At 39.4% G+C, this 14436-nt stretch overlaps 1 protein-coding gene across 3 annotated transcripts in view; it reads left to right on the top strand.

Annotated features, from left to right (window-relative positions):
* Positions 1-14436, top strand: part of BICD1 (BICD cargo adaptor 1) — a 251591-nt gene that overhangs the window by 122924 nt on the left and 114231 nt on the right. The window lies entirely within an intron of this gene.

Raw genomic sequence — 14436 nt, 5'->3', positions numbered from 1 at the left:
GCAGCTTTTAAAATATATATTTTTTAATTTTATTTATTTATTTTGGCTGTGTTGGGTCTTTGCAGTGTGGGCCTTTCTCTAGATGTGAAGAGCAGGGGCTCACTCTCTAGTTACAGTACGTGGGCTTCTCATTACAGTGGTTTCTCTTGTTTCAGAGCACAGGCTCCAGGGTGCTCAGGCTCAGTCTTGTGGCTCCCAGGCTCTAGAGCACAGGCTCAGTTGTTGTGGCACATGGTCCTAGTTGCTCCACAGCATATGGGATCTTCTCGGATCAGGGACCAGACCCGTGTCTCCTGCATTGGCAGGTGGATTTTTTACCACTGAGCCACCAGGGTAGCCCTGTAACTTTTGCTAGTAATCAATTTTTTTACTATATCCTAATCTTCTTGGGGCATTTGCCATTAGAACGGAATATATGATTAACATTAGTAAGATTCAGAAGCCAAATAGTTGGTGATGCTCATCTCATTATGATGTATTAACCCATCCATTTACTTTGCATCACTGTTTCTGCTGGAGTCAGCAGAGAGGGCAATGACACTCCAAGGTCAGACAGTGTTACTACCTAATTCTAATTATAATGGGCAAATCCACCATTAAGCTTCAGATTGAGAGAAATTCTACTGAGTTGGCAAATGTTTTCAATGTGTATATGTAGATCATCATATGTAACCACAATTTTTTAGACTCTGTGGCAAAGAGAAATGAAAATTCTGTACTGTATTTTAATTTGCTGCAAAATTTCTCCTTTAAGAACGACCATTCTATTGAGCACCACTCTGCAAATCAGCCTCTATTAGAATGTTGAGGAATAAAATGAATACATAATTAATTATAGTACTGGAAGCATGTCTCTCCCCTTGGGCTGCTTCTTTGAACCTGAAGTAAAACAGGAAATACCTACCTGACATCCTCTTAAGCACACAGCCTGATTAAAGCCCTCTGGGAAACATCCAGTGGATACCACTTGGCTCTCCAGCCTAAGTATTATTAATTAAAGACTCAATGCCAAGGTCTTCTTTGTTTATTGTAATGGTGATCTTAGATGGTGCTGATTGATCACTTCTCTATTAAGAATCCATGTATTATACTCTCATTTGAAATGCATAGAGGTTATCATGGAGATTGAGTAATATATTTAATACAAAAATAAGGTTGAATTCAACAAGAATACTTTTGAAGTCAACTGGTTTCTTAGTACTCTGCTCCAGCTGCTTTTGGAGATAGAGTTTCCCTGATACAGACCCCATGCTCCTAATGCAGGAGAGCTGGGTTGAATCCCTGGTCAGGAAACTAGGTCCCACAAGCCACAACTAAAGATCACACAAGTCACATGCCACACTAAGACTCAGTGTGACCCAAATAAATAAATAAATATTTAAACAACAAGATTGTCAGAGAATGTTACTGAAGCCTAGTAACATAATATTTCACGTTGGATAGAGCAGATGCACAAAAATAATTGTATTCAGTACAATTCCTTGTTATTGACTAGACAGTCACTAACTCATGTCTCACTCTTCATGACCCCATGGACTGCAGCACACAAGTCTCCTCTGTCCTTCACTCTCTCTCAGAATTTGCTCAAATTCATGTCCATTGGGTCAATGATGCTGTCTAACCATCTCATCCTCTGCCTCCACCTTCTCCTTTTGCCTTCAGTCTTTTCCAGCATCAGGGTCTATTCCAATTAGTTGGCTCTTTTCATCAGGTGGCCAAAGTATTGGAGCTTCAGCATCAGTCCTTCCAATGAATATTCAGGGTTGATTTCCTTGCTTCCCAAGGGACTCTCAAGAGTCTTGGTATGGGGAGGGAGGAGGGAGGAGGGTTCAGGATGGGGAACACATGTATACCTGTGGCAGATTCATTTTGATATATGGCAAAACCAATACAATATTGTAAAGTTAAAAAATAAAATTAAATTAAAAAAAAAGAAAAAAAAAGTCTTCTCCAGCATCACAGTTTGAAAGCATCAATTCTGCAGTGCTTAGCCTCCTTATGGTCCAAATCTCACACCCATACATGGTTTCTGGAAAAACCATAGCTTTGACTGTATGGACCTTTGTTGGCAAAGTGATGTCTTTGCTTTTAAAACCCTGTCTAGGTTTTTCTTCCAAGGAGCAAGTGTCTTTTAATTTCATGGCTGCAGAAAATCTGTCACTGCTTCCACTTTTTCCCCTTCTATTTGCCATGAACTTATGGGACTGGATGCATGGTCTTAGTTTTTTGAAAGTTGAGTTTTAAACCAGCTTTTTCACTCTCCTCTTTCACCTTCATCAAGAGGCTCTTTAATTCCTCTTCACTTTCTGCTGTTAGAGTGGTATCATCTGCATATCTGAGGCTGTTGATATTTCTTCGGGCAATCTTGATTCCAGGTTGTGATTCATCCAGCCTGGCATTTCACATGATGTACTCTGCATAGAAGTTAAATAAGCAAGCCTTTGTCTTACTCCTTTCGCAATTTTGAACCAGTTGTTCATGGCCAGTTTTAACTTTCCTACTTGACCTGCATACAGGTGTTTCAGGAGACAGGTAAAGTGCTCTAGTATTCCCATCTCTTTAAGAATTTTCCACAGCTTATTGTGATCCAAACAGTCAAAGGCTTTAGGATAGTCAGTGGAGCAGAAGTAGGTGTTTTTCTGGAATTCCCTTGCTTTCTTTCAGTTCAGTTCAGTTCAGTTCAGTCGCTTAGTCATGTCTGACTCTTTGCAACCCCATGAATCGCAGCACGCCAGGCCTCCCTGTCCATCACCAACTCCCGGAGTTTACCCAAATTCACGTCGATCGAGTCAGTGATGCCATCCAGTCATCTCATCTTCTGTCGTCCCCTTCTCCTCCTGCCCCAACCCCTCCCAGCATCAGGGTCTTTACCAATGAGTCAACTTTTCACATGAGGTGGCCAAAGGACTGGAGTTTCAGCTTTAGCATCATTCCTTCTAAAGAAATCCCAGGGCTGATCTCCTTCAGAATGGACTGGTTGGATCTCCTTGCAGTCCAAGGGACTCTCAAGAGTCTTCTCCAACACCACAGTTCAAAAGCATCAGTTCTTCAGTGCTCAGCTTTCTTCATGATCCAACAAATATTGGCAATTTGATCTCTGGCTCCTCTGCCTTTTCTAAACCCAGCTTGTACATCTGAAAGTTCTCGGTTTACATAGTGCTGCAGCCTACCTTGAAGCATAACCTTACTAGCGTGTGAAATGAGCACAGTTGTACTGTAGTTTGAACATTCTTTGGCATTGCCCTTCTTTGGGATTGAAATGAACACTGACCTTTTCCAGTCCTGTGGCCACTGCTGAGTTTTCCAAATTTGTTCATATTGAATGCAACACTTTCACAGCATCATCTTTTAGGATTTGAAATAGCTCAACTGGAATTCCATCACCTCCACTAGCTTTGTTCATAATAATGCTTCCTAACACCCACTTGTCTTCACACTCCAGGATGTCTGGCTCTAGGCGAGTGAACATACCATCATGGATATCCAGGTCATTAAGACCTTTTTTGTACAGTTCTTCAATGTATTCTTGCCATCTCTTCTGCCTCTGTTAGATCCTTACCATTTCTGTCCTTTGTCATGTCCATCCTTGCAAAAAATGTTCCCTTAATATCTCCAATTTTCTTGAAGAGATTTCTAGCCTACCCCTTCTATTGTTTTCTTCTGTTTCTTTGCATTGTTCATTTAAGAAAGCTTTCTTATCTCTCCTTGTTATTGTCTGGAACTCTGTATTCAGTTGGGTATATCTTTCCCTTTCTCCTTTACCTTTCATTTCTCTTCTTTCCTCAGCTATTTATAAAGCTGCAGCCTTCAGAATGGGAGAAAATAATAGTAAATGAAGCAACTGACAAAGAATTAATCTCAAAAATATACAAGCAACTCCTGCAGCTCAATTCCAGAAAAATAAAAGACCCAATCAAAAAGTGAGCCAAAGAACTAAATAGACATTTCTCCAAAGAAGTCATACAGATGGCTAACAAACACGTGAAAAGATGCTCAACATCACTGATTATCAGAGAAATGCAAATCAAAACCACTATGAGGTACCATTTCACTCCAGTCAGAATGGCTGCTGTCACAAAGCCTACAAGCAATAAATGCTGGAGAGGGTATTGAGAAAAGGGAACCCTCTTACACTGTTGGTGGGAATGCAAACTAGTACAGCCACTATGGAGAACAGTGTGGAGATTCCTTAAAAAACTGGAAATATGATCCAGCAATCCCACTGCTGGGCATACACACTGAGGAAACCAGAATTGAAAGAGACATGTGTACCCCAATGTTCATCGTAGCACTGTTTATAATAGCCAGGACATGGAAGCAACCTAGATGTCCATCAGCAGATGAATGGATAAGAAAGCAGTGGTACGTATACACAATGGAGTATTACTCAGCCATTAAAAAGAATACATTTGAATCAGTTCTAATGAGGTGGATGAAACTGGAGCCTATTATACAGAGTGAAGTAAACCAGAAAGAAAAACACCAATACAGTATACTAACGCATATATATGGAATTTAGAAAGATGGTAACAATAACCCTGTATATGAGACAGCAAAAGAGACACAGATGTAAAGAACAGTCTTTTGGACTCTGTGGGAGAGAGCGAGGATGGGATGGCTTGGGAGAATGGCACTGAAACATGTATATTATCCTATGTCAAATGAATCGCCAGTCCAGGTTTGATGTATGATACAGGATGCTCGGAGCTGGTGCACTGGGATGACCCAGAGGGATGGGATGGGGAGGGATGTGGGAGGGGGGTTCAGGATGAGGAACACATGTACACCCATGGCAGATTTGTGTCAATGTATGGCAAAACCAATACAATATTGTAAAGTAATTAGCATCCAATTAAAATAAATAAATTTATATATATATATATATGTATATATATATATATATATATATATATATATATATATATATAAAGCCTCCTCAGACAACAAATTTTCCTTTCTTACATTTCTTTTTCTTGGGATTGGTTTTGGTCACTGCATCTTGTACAATTTACACATATCTGTCCGTAATTCTTCAGGTACTCTGTCTTCCAGATCTAATCCCTTGAATCTATTTGTCACTTCCACTGTATAATCCTAAGGAATTTGATTTAGGTCATACCTGAATGGCCTAGTGGTTTTCCCTACTTCTTTCAATTTAAGTCTGAATTTTGCAATAAGAAATGCATGATCTGAGCCATAGTCAGCTCCCGGTTTTGCTTTTACTGACTGTATAGAGCTTCTCCATCTTTGACTGCAAAGAATGTAATAAATCTGATTTTGGTATTGACTATTTGGTGATGTCCATGTATAGAGTTGTCTCTAGTGCTATTGGAAAAAGGTATTTGCTATCACTAATATGTTCTCTTGGCAAAATGCTGTTAGCCTTTGCCCAGCTTCATTTTGTACTCCAAGGCCAAACTTGCCTGTTACTCCAGGTATCTCTTGACCTCCTACTTTTGCACTCCAGTCCCCTCTGATGAAAAGGACATCTTTTTTTGATGTTAGTTCTATAAGGTCTTGGAGAAGGCAATGGCCACCCACTCCAGTACTCTTGCCTGGAAAATCCCATGGACGGAGGAGCCTGGTAGGCTGCAGTCCATGGGGTCGCAAAGAACCGGACACAACTGAGTGACTTCACTTTCACTTTTCACTTTCATGCATTGGAGAAGGAAATGGCAACCCCCTCCAGTGTTCTTGCCTGGAGAATCCCAGGGATGGCGGAGCCTGGTGGGCTGCCATCTATGAGGTCGCACTGAGTCGGACACGACTGAAGTGACTTAGCAGCAGCAGTAGCTATAAGGTCTTGTAAGTCTTCATAGACCCGATCAACTTCAGCTTCTTTGGCATAAGTGTTTGGGGTATAGACTTGGATTACTGTGATAAAGAATGGTTACCTTGGAAGCAAACCAAGATCATTCTGTCATTTTTGAGATTGCACTCGGTATTGCATTTCGGATTCTTTTGTTGAACCTGGGGGCTAGTCTGTTTCTTCTAAGGAATTCTTGCCCACAGTGGTCATTTGATGAATGAAATACAGTCATCTGAATGAAATTCACCCATTTCCATCCATTTTAGTTCACTAATTCCTAAGATGTCAATGTTCACTCTCGACATCTCCTGATTGACCATGTCCAATTTATCTTGATTCATGCACCTATCATTCCAGGTTTCTATGCAATATTGTATTTACTGCATTGGACTTTAGTTTCACCATCAGACACATCCACAACTGAGTCATTTCCACTTTGGTCCACTCACTTTGTTCTTTCTGGAGCTATTAGTAATTCCCTTCCACTCTTCCCCAGCAGCATTTTGGACACTCTGTGACCTGGGTGCTCATCTTCCAGTGTCATATCTTTTCGCCTTTTCATATGGTTCATGGGGTTCTCGTGGCAAGAATACTGGAGTGGTTTGCCATTCCCTCCTCCAGTGGACCATGTTTTGTCAGAACTCTCCACTGTGACCCCTCTGTCTTTGGTGGCCCTGCACAGTATGACTCATAGCTTCATTGAATTATGCAAATACCTTCACCATGACAAGGCTGTGATTCATTGAAGTTAAAAGCTTTACATTTTATTTTAGAGTTAAGTGCAGATTTTTGAGGTGTATTTATCTCCATATTTGCCAAAGTTTAACACTGGGTTATGCACATATTAGGAATTCCCTGGTAGCTCAGTGGTAAAGAATCTGCCTGTAATGCAGGAGACCAAGGTTTAATCCCTGGGTCGGGAAGATCCCCTGGAGGAGGGCATGGCAACACACTCCAGTATTCTTGCCTAGAGAATTCCATGGACAGAGGAGCCTGGCGGTCTGCAGTCCATAGGGCGGCACAAAGTGGTCACAACTGAGACGACTAAGCAGCAGCAGCAACATGCACATATTAGCTGAATAAACTTACACAAATGATTATCCTTTCTGTATCTCAATATTGTTGTCTTGTAAATGGAAATAAAAGTAACACCTACTGCCACAGGGCTGTTGTGAATACTTACATGTGATGCACTTGACACTCAGCAGGCAGTGAGTCAGAGTTGGGTTTTGCATTATTTCACTGCTGTTTGCATATATTTTGGAGATGTATTTAGGATTATTTCTTCAGAATAGCATTCTAGAAGTAGAATTGCTGGAGGAAATGGTAAGAGGTTTTTTTTTTTAATGTTATACATGTAGTTATATTGGTTTTCTAGAGGATTAAAACAATTTCTGCTTTCATTAGTAATAGAAGAGAATTCCCATTACACTGAGTCCTAGGAAGCATTAAGCTTCATAATTCTTTCAGGTGCTTATTTGATAGCTGAATAGTGGCATTTCAGTATTAATTTATAAGGTCATTGATGGTAGGGATATGGTCTATCTTGTTCATCACTATATCTTAGTACAGAACGTGGTATGTACTGGACACTCATTAAGAAAAAAAAAAAATAACAAATGAGTGAATAAGAAATTTGCCATTTTCATTAATTTTTTTGACTAATACATAAACAAATTCATTAATTAAGGGGTAATTTCTATAACAATTTTTTGCACATTTATTAGGTTTTAACTTTTCTATTATTTATGTGTGCTTCAAGAAATTATTATTTTTCTTAATCATTTGCTATGAGTATTACCCCCAGTTTATTTACCTTTTGACTTTATTTTACTTTTGATACCTTTTGACTTTATTTTACTTTTACATTGAAATTTTGCTCTGTTTTTACATCTACTGCTTGTTTCCTCTGGGATTCCTTTTAGTGGTTTTAAAAGTAGGATGCTTCCCTTTCAACAAAAAGAATTAAATATCTAGGAATAAACTTACCTAAGGAGACAAAAGAACTGTACTCAGAAAATTATAAGACACTGATGAAAGAAATCAAAGATGACATAAACAGATGGAGAGATATTCCATGTTCCTGGGTAGGAAGAATCAATATTGTGAAAATGACTATACTACCAAATGCAATCTACAGATTCAGTGTGATCCCTATCAAATTATCAATGGCATTTTTCACAGAACTAGAACAAAACATTTCACAATTCATATGGAAACGAAAAAGACCCCAAATACCCAGTCTTGAGAAAGAAGAATGGAGCTGGAGGAGTCAACCTTCCTGACTTCAGATTATACCACAAAGCTACAGCCATCAAGACAGTATGGTACTGGCACAAAATCAGAAATGTCGACCAATGGAACAAGGTAGAAAGCCCAGAAATAAACCCACGCACCTATGGGTACCTTATTTTTGACAAAGGAGGCAAGAATATACAATGGGGCAAAGACAGACTCTTCAGTAAATGATGCTGGGAAAACTGGACAGCTACATGTAAAAGAATGAAATTAGAACACTTTCTAACACCATACACAAAGATAAACTCAAAATGGATTAAAGACCTAAATGTTAGACCAGAAACTATAAAACTCTTAGAGGAAAACATAGGCAGAACACTAGATGACATAAATCAAAGCAAGATCCTCTATGACCCACTTCCTAGAGTAATGGAAATAAAACCAAAAATAAACAAGTGGGACCTGATTAAACTTAAAAGCTTTTGCACAGCAAAAGAAATTATAAGCACGGTGAAAAGACAGTCCTCAGAACGGGAAAAAAATAATAGCAAATGAAACAACTGACAAAGGATTAATTTCCAAAATATATAAGCAGTTCATATAACTCAATGCTAGAAAAGTAAACAACCCAATCAAAAAGTGGGAAAAACACATGAACAGACATTATTCCAAAGAAGACATACAGATGCTTAACAAACACATGAAAAGATGCTCAACATCACTCATTATTATAGAAATGCAAATCAAATCTACAATGAGATATCACCTCACATTGGTCAGAGTGGCCATCATCAAAAAGTCTACAAACAATAAATGCTGGAGACTGTGTGAAGAAAAGGGAACATTCTTGCACTGTTGGTGGGATGTGAATTGATACAGCCACTATGGAAGTCGGTATGGAGATTCCTTGAAAAACTAGGACTAAAACCACCATATGACCCAGCAATCCCACTCCTAGGCATATACCCTGAGGAAACCAGGATTGAAAAAGACACGTGTATCCCATTGTTCATTGCAGCATTATTTACAATAGCTAGAACATGGAAGCAACCTAGATGTCCATCGATAGATAAATGGATAAAGAAGTTGAGGTACATATACACAATGGAATATTACTCAGCCATTAAAAAGAACACAGTTGAGTCAGTTCTGATGAGGTGGATGAACCTAGAACCTATTATACGAAGTGAAGTGAGTCAGAGAAAAATAAATATCATATTCTAATGCACATATACAGAATCTAGAAGAATGGTACTGAAGAATTTATTTACAGGGCAGCAGCAGAGAAACAGACATAGAAAATAAACTTATGGGCATGGGGAGAGGGGAAGAGAGGGTGAGATGTATGGAAAGAGTAACGTGGAAACTTACATTACCATATGTAAAATATCAGCCAATGAATTTGCTGTATGGCTCAAGAAACTCAAACAGGGGCTCTGTATCAACCTAGAGGGTTGAGATGGGAGGGAGGTTCAAAAGGGAGAGGATATATGTATACCTATGGCTGATACATGTTGAGGTTTGATAGAAAACAACAAAATCCTGTAAAGCAATTATCCTTCAATTAAAAAAAAAAAAAAGACGAGGATGCTTATTCTTCCTTCTTCTCGCCTTGAATCTTCTCAAAACTGTAAAACTGTAATGTTCACTTATATCAGTTTTTATGTTTTAATTTTTACTTTTAATGGTTTAGTCTATGTGAGATTCAGTTTCATGTGTGGAACAGTGTCAGAGTTTAAATTTAAAATGTTCCCCTAGGACTTTCCTGGCCATACTTACTCCTTGGAAGGAAAGTTATGACCAACCTGGATAGCATATTGAAAAGCGGAGATATTACCTTGCCAACAAAGGTCTGTCTAGTCAAGGCTATGGTTTTTCCAGTGGTCATATATGGATGTGAGAGTTGGACTGTGAAGAAAGCTGAGCACCGAAGAATTGATGCTTTTGAACTGTGGTGTTGGAGAAGACTCTTGAGAGTCCCTTGGACTACAAGGGGATCCAACCAATCCATCCTAAAGGAGATCAGTCCTGCGTGTTCATTGGAAGGACTGATGCTGAAGCTGAAACTCCAGTACTTTGGCCACCTCATGCGAAGAGTTGACTTATTGGTAAAGACCCTGATGCTGGGAGGGGTTGGGGGCAGGAGGAGAAAGGGATGACAGAGGATGAGATGGCTGGATGGCATCACCGACTTGATGGATATGAGTCTGAGTGAACTCTGGGAGTTGGTGATGGATAGGGAGTCCTGGCGTGCTGCTATTCAAGGGGTCGCAAGGAGTCAGTCACGACTGAGTGACTGAACTGAACTGAACTGAACTGATAGTCGTTAAGACTCCAGGTTTCCAATGCAGGGGACATGGTTTTATCCCTGGTCAAGGAACTAAGATCTCACATGCTGCAGCAAGGCAAAAAAATATAAATAGATAAATGATAAAAATAAAAATGTTCCCTTCATTGGCTAATGGCCCAACACCATTTACACCATGAGGCTTCTCTTTTAATAAAAATGTTAAATTCTTATCTATACTTTGTATTCAAACTTATCATAAACAGTGAGAGAATTGGAATAGACTATAGTCTCAAAAAAAAACAACAACAACAATATTTTTATGTTACAGAGCAAAATAAATGAGAAGAATGAATTATTATTAAAGTTATTTTCAATTTGAGATGAAAAATAAGCATATTTAATATATTAATACTATTTCCTATAATATACAACTTTTGTGATTTGACATAGATCTTTAAGACATGATTTATAAACTTTTGGAAGTAGCATAAGTCCTGGGGTGGTTGTTGTTATTCAGTTGCCCAGTCATTTCTGACTCCTTGTGACCGCATGGACTACAGCATGCCAGACCTCCCTGTCCCTCACCATTTCCCAGAGTTTGCCCAACTTCATGTTCATTGCATCAGTGATGCCATCCAGCCATCTCATTCTTTGACCCCCCTCTTCTCCTGCCCTCAGTCTTTCCCAGCATCATTGGGACTTTTCCAATGAGTCATATATTCGCATCAGATGACCAAAATACTGGAGCTTCAGCTTCAGCATCAGTCCTTCCAGTGAATATTCAGGATTGATCTCCCTTATTATTGACTTGTTTGATCTCCTTGCTGCCCAAGGGACTTTCAGGAGTCTTCTCTAGCACCACAGTTCTAAGGTATCAATTCTTTGGCGTTCTGCTTTGTTAATGGTTCAGTTCTCACAACTCTATGTGACCACTTGGAAGACCATCAGATCAGATCAGATCAGATCAGTCACTCAGTCATGTCCAACTCTTTGTGACCCCATGAATCACAGCACGCCAGGCCTCCCTGTCCATCACCAACTCCTGGAGTTCACTCAGACTCACGTCCATTGAGTCAGTGATGCCATCCAGCCATCTCATCCTCTGTTGTCCCCTTCTCCTACTGTCCCCAATCCCTCCCAGCATCAGAGTCTTTTCCAGTGAGTCAACTCTTCGCATGAGGTGGCCAAAGGACTGGAGTTTCAGCTTTAGCATCATTCCTTCCAAAGAAATTCCAGGGCTGATCTCCTTCAGAATGGACTGGTTGGATCTCCTTGCAGTCCAAGGGACTCTCAAGAGTCTTCTCCAACACCACAGTTCAAAAGCATCAATTCTTCAGCATTCAGCCTTCTGCACAGTCCAGCTCTCACATCCATACATGACCACAGGAAAAACCATAGCCTTGACTAGACGGACCTTTGTTGGCAAAGTAATGTCTCTGCTTTTGAATATGCTATCTAGGTTGGTCATAACTTTCCTTCCAAGGAGTAAGTGTCTCTTAATTTCATGGGTGCAGTCACCATCTGCAGTGATTTTGGAGCCCAGAAAAATAAAGTCTGACACTGTTTCCACTGTTTCCCCATCTATTTCCCATGAAGTGATGGGACCGGATGCCATGATCTTCGTTTTCTGAATGTTGAGCTTTAAGCCAACTTTTTCACTCTCCACTTTCACTTTCATCAAGAGGCTTTTGAGTTCCTCTTCACTTTCTGTCATAAGGGTGGTGTCATCTGCATATCTGAGGTTATTGATATTTCTCCCGGCAATCTTGATTCCAGCTTGTGTTTCTTCCAGTCCAGCGTTTCTCATGATGTACTCTATGAGAGTATGGCTATAGCCATATGAGAGAAAGACCATAGCCTTGACTATATGGATCTTTGCCGGCAGAGTATGTCTCTGCTTTTCAACACACTGTCTAGGTTTGTCATAGCTTTCCTGCCAAGAAACAAATGTCTTCTGATATCATGGCTGCAGTCACCATCTGCAGTGATTTTGGAGCCCAAGAAGAGGAAATCTGTCACTATGTCCACCTTTTCCCCTTCTACATGCTATGTGACTAGACTGCATGATCTTCAGTTTTTTTAATATTAGTATTTTTTAATAGCCGGCTCTTTCACTCTCCTTCTTCACCCTCATCAAGAGGCTCTTTAGTTCCTCTTTGCTTTCTGGCGTTAGAGTCATATCATCTGCATATCTGGGTTGTTGATGTTTCTCCTTCCTACCTTGATTCCAGCTTGTAACTCATCCAGCCCGGCATTTCTCATGATGTGCTCAGCATATAGGTTAAACAAATATGGTGACAGCAGACAGCCCTGTCACTCCTTTTTCGATCTGAAACCAATTATTTTTTCCATACAGGGTTCTACTATTGCTTCTTGACCTGCATACAGGTTTCTCAGGAGACAAGTAAGATGGTCTGGTATTCCCATCTCTCTAAGAGCTTCCCACAGTTTGTCATGATCCACACAGTCAAAGGCTTTAGCGTAGTAAGTGAAACAGAGATAGATGTTTTTCTGAAATTCCCTTGCTTTCTCTATAATCCACTGAGTGTTGGCAATTTGATATCTAGTTTCTCTAACTTTTCTAAACCCAGTTTGGACTGGGTTTAGAACTGTATAGAACTGTTTAGAACTGTAAGAACTGTAAAAAGTTCTTAATGATCCAGATTACTGTGATGGTGTGGTTAGTCACCCAGAGCCAGACATTCTGGAGCGCAAAGTCAAATGGGCCTTAAGAAGCACTGTTGTTAATAAAACTAGTGGATGTGATGAAATTCCAGCAGAACTATTCAAATCCCTAAAGGATGATGCCATCAAGATTTTTCATTCATTATGTCAGCAAATCTGGAAGACTCAGCAGTGGCCACAGGACTGGAAAAAGTCCTCATCCCAATCCCCAGGAAGGGTAGTACGAAAGAATGTGCTAAGACCTGGGATTAAGGGTTTCCATTTCTGATAAGTTTCAATCTAGGAAAATATAAAAATATAATCAATAATCAAATTTAATCTTATTTTCCCCAGCCTGATTCATCAGCAGTAGGACTTGATTGGCTTCCTGTGACCTAAATATTCACTAGCCTAAGGGTTTCTTATTAGGTTTCTGAATAAATAAGGCATTCTTTTTGGCCTGAATGAGTTTCTTCGTGATTTTCCTTTAATTAAAATTGATTCCTGTTTCAAAAGACACTTTTATTTTCTAAAAGAACCCCCACAGTACTCTATCTTCACTGTATTGTGTTCTTATATCCTGTCTACCTATCTATCCTATTTCTGGCCTATATTGTCTTATTTCTATCATATTCTGTTATTCTCTCTACCTACTCTTATGCCAGAGATTCACTTTGTAATGATCACCATGTAACAATATGTTAACGATTACTGGTACTGTTTCTCTCTCCCTTTCTTTTTAATATTTCACTTACTTTGGTGGCCCTTTCATTTTTATTTCATGTTAAATGGTCAGGTTCAGTTTTTAGATTATCAGTATACTTGTATGCTTGATTTGTAAGACAAGCTTAGGCTCTCTTGCATTTTTTTTCCTGTGCTGATATAATTTTTTTTCTAGGAGTGACTTTAAAAATTCATTAATTCAGTTGTCTCCAGGTAAGAAGAGTTATCCTTAATCAACTGTTGCAAAATTAAAGTCATTGATTTCATATACATTCTTTAAAATGAAATATGGACACAAAATCATATTCACAACCGGAAATTGCACAAATCAATGCTAAGATTCTTTCATATTTGAAATAGAAAGCTAGTAATATCTACTCATAGAACTTTCCAATCTCATCTCTTTTTCTGCTAATGGATACTCATTCTGACAGAAGTCTTAAGGACCATTTCACCCTGTGACTCTCTTTACCCGTCCCCCTTATGCAAATAAGATGACTCTTACATCTAGTCAAATCATCACAACAGACTTTTAATCATTTTTAATGGAATGTCAGCTTTGCCACCTGCTTTTATCCCCCTTCAGTCTGCAATGTAAACTAGTCAACAAAGGCTGTCATCAGAGAGAGTTATTGTCAGTGGCCTACTTGTTATTCTATTCCCATCAGAAATTCAGCTGACAGATATCCAAAGGTCATAGCCCAAGTGACAT

The sequence above is a fragment of the Bos indicus genome, chromosome 5 (assembly GCF_029378745.1).
Source record: "Bos indicus isolate NIAB-ARS_2022 breed Sahiwal x Tharparkar chromosome 5, NIAB-ARS_B.indTharparkar_mat_pri_1.0, whole genome shotgun sequence".
Classification (NCBI taxonomy): Eukaryota; Metazoa; Chordata; class Mammalia; order Artiodactyla; family Bovidae; genus Bos; species Bos indicus.
This window is presented reverse-complemented; position numbering and strand designations above follow the sequence as displayed.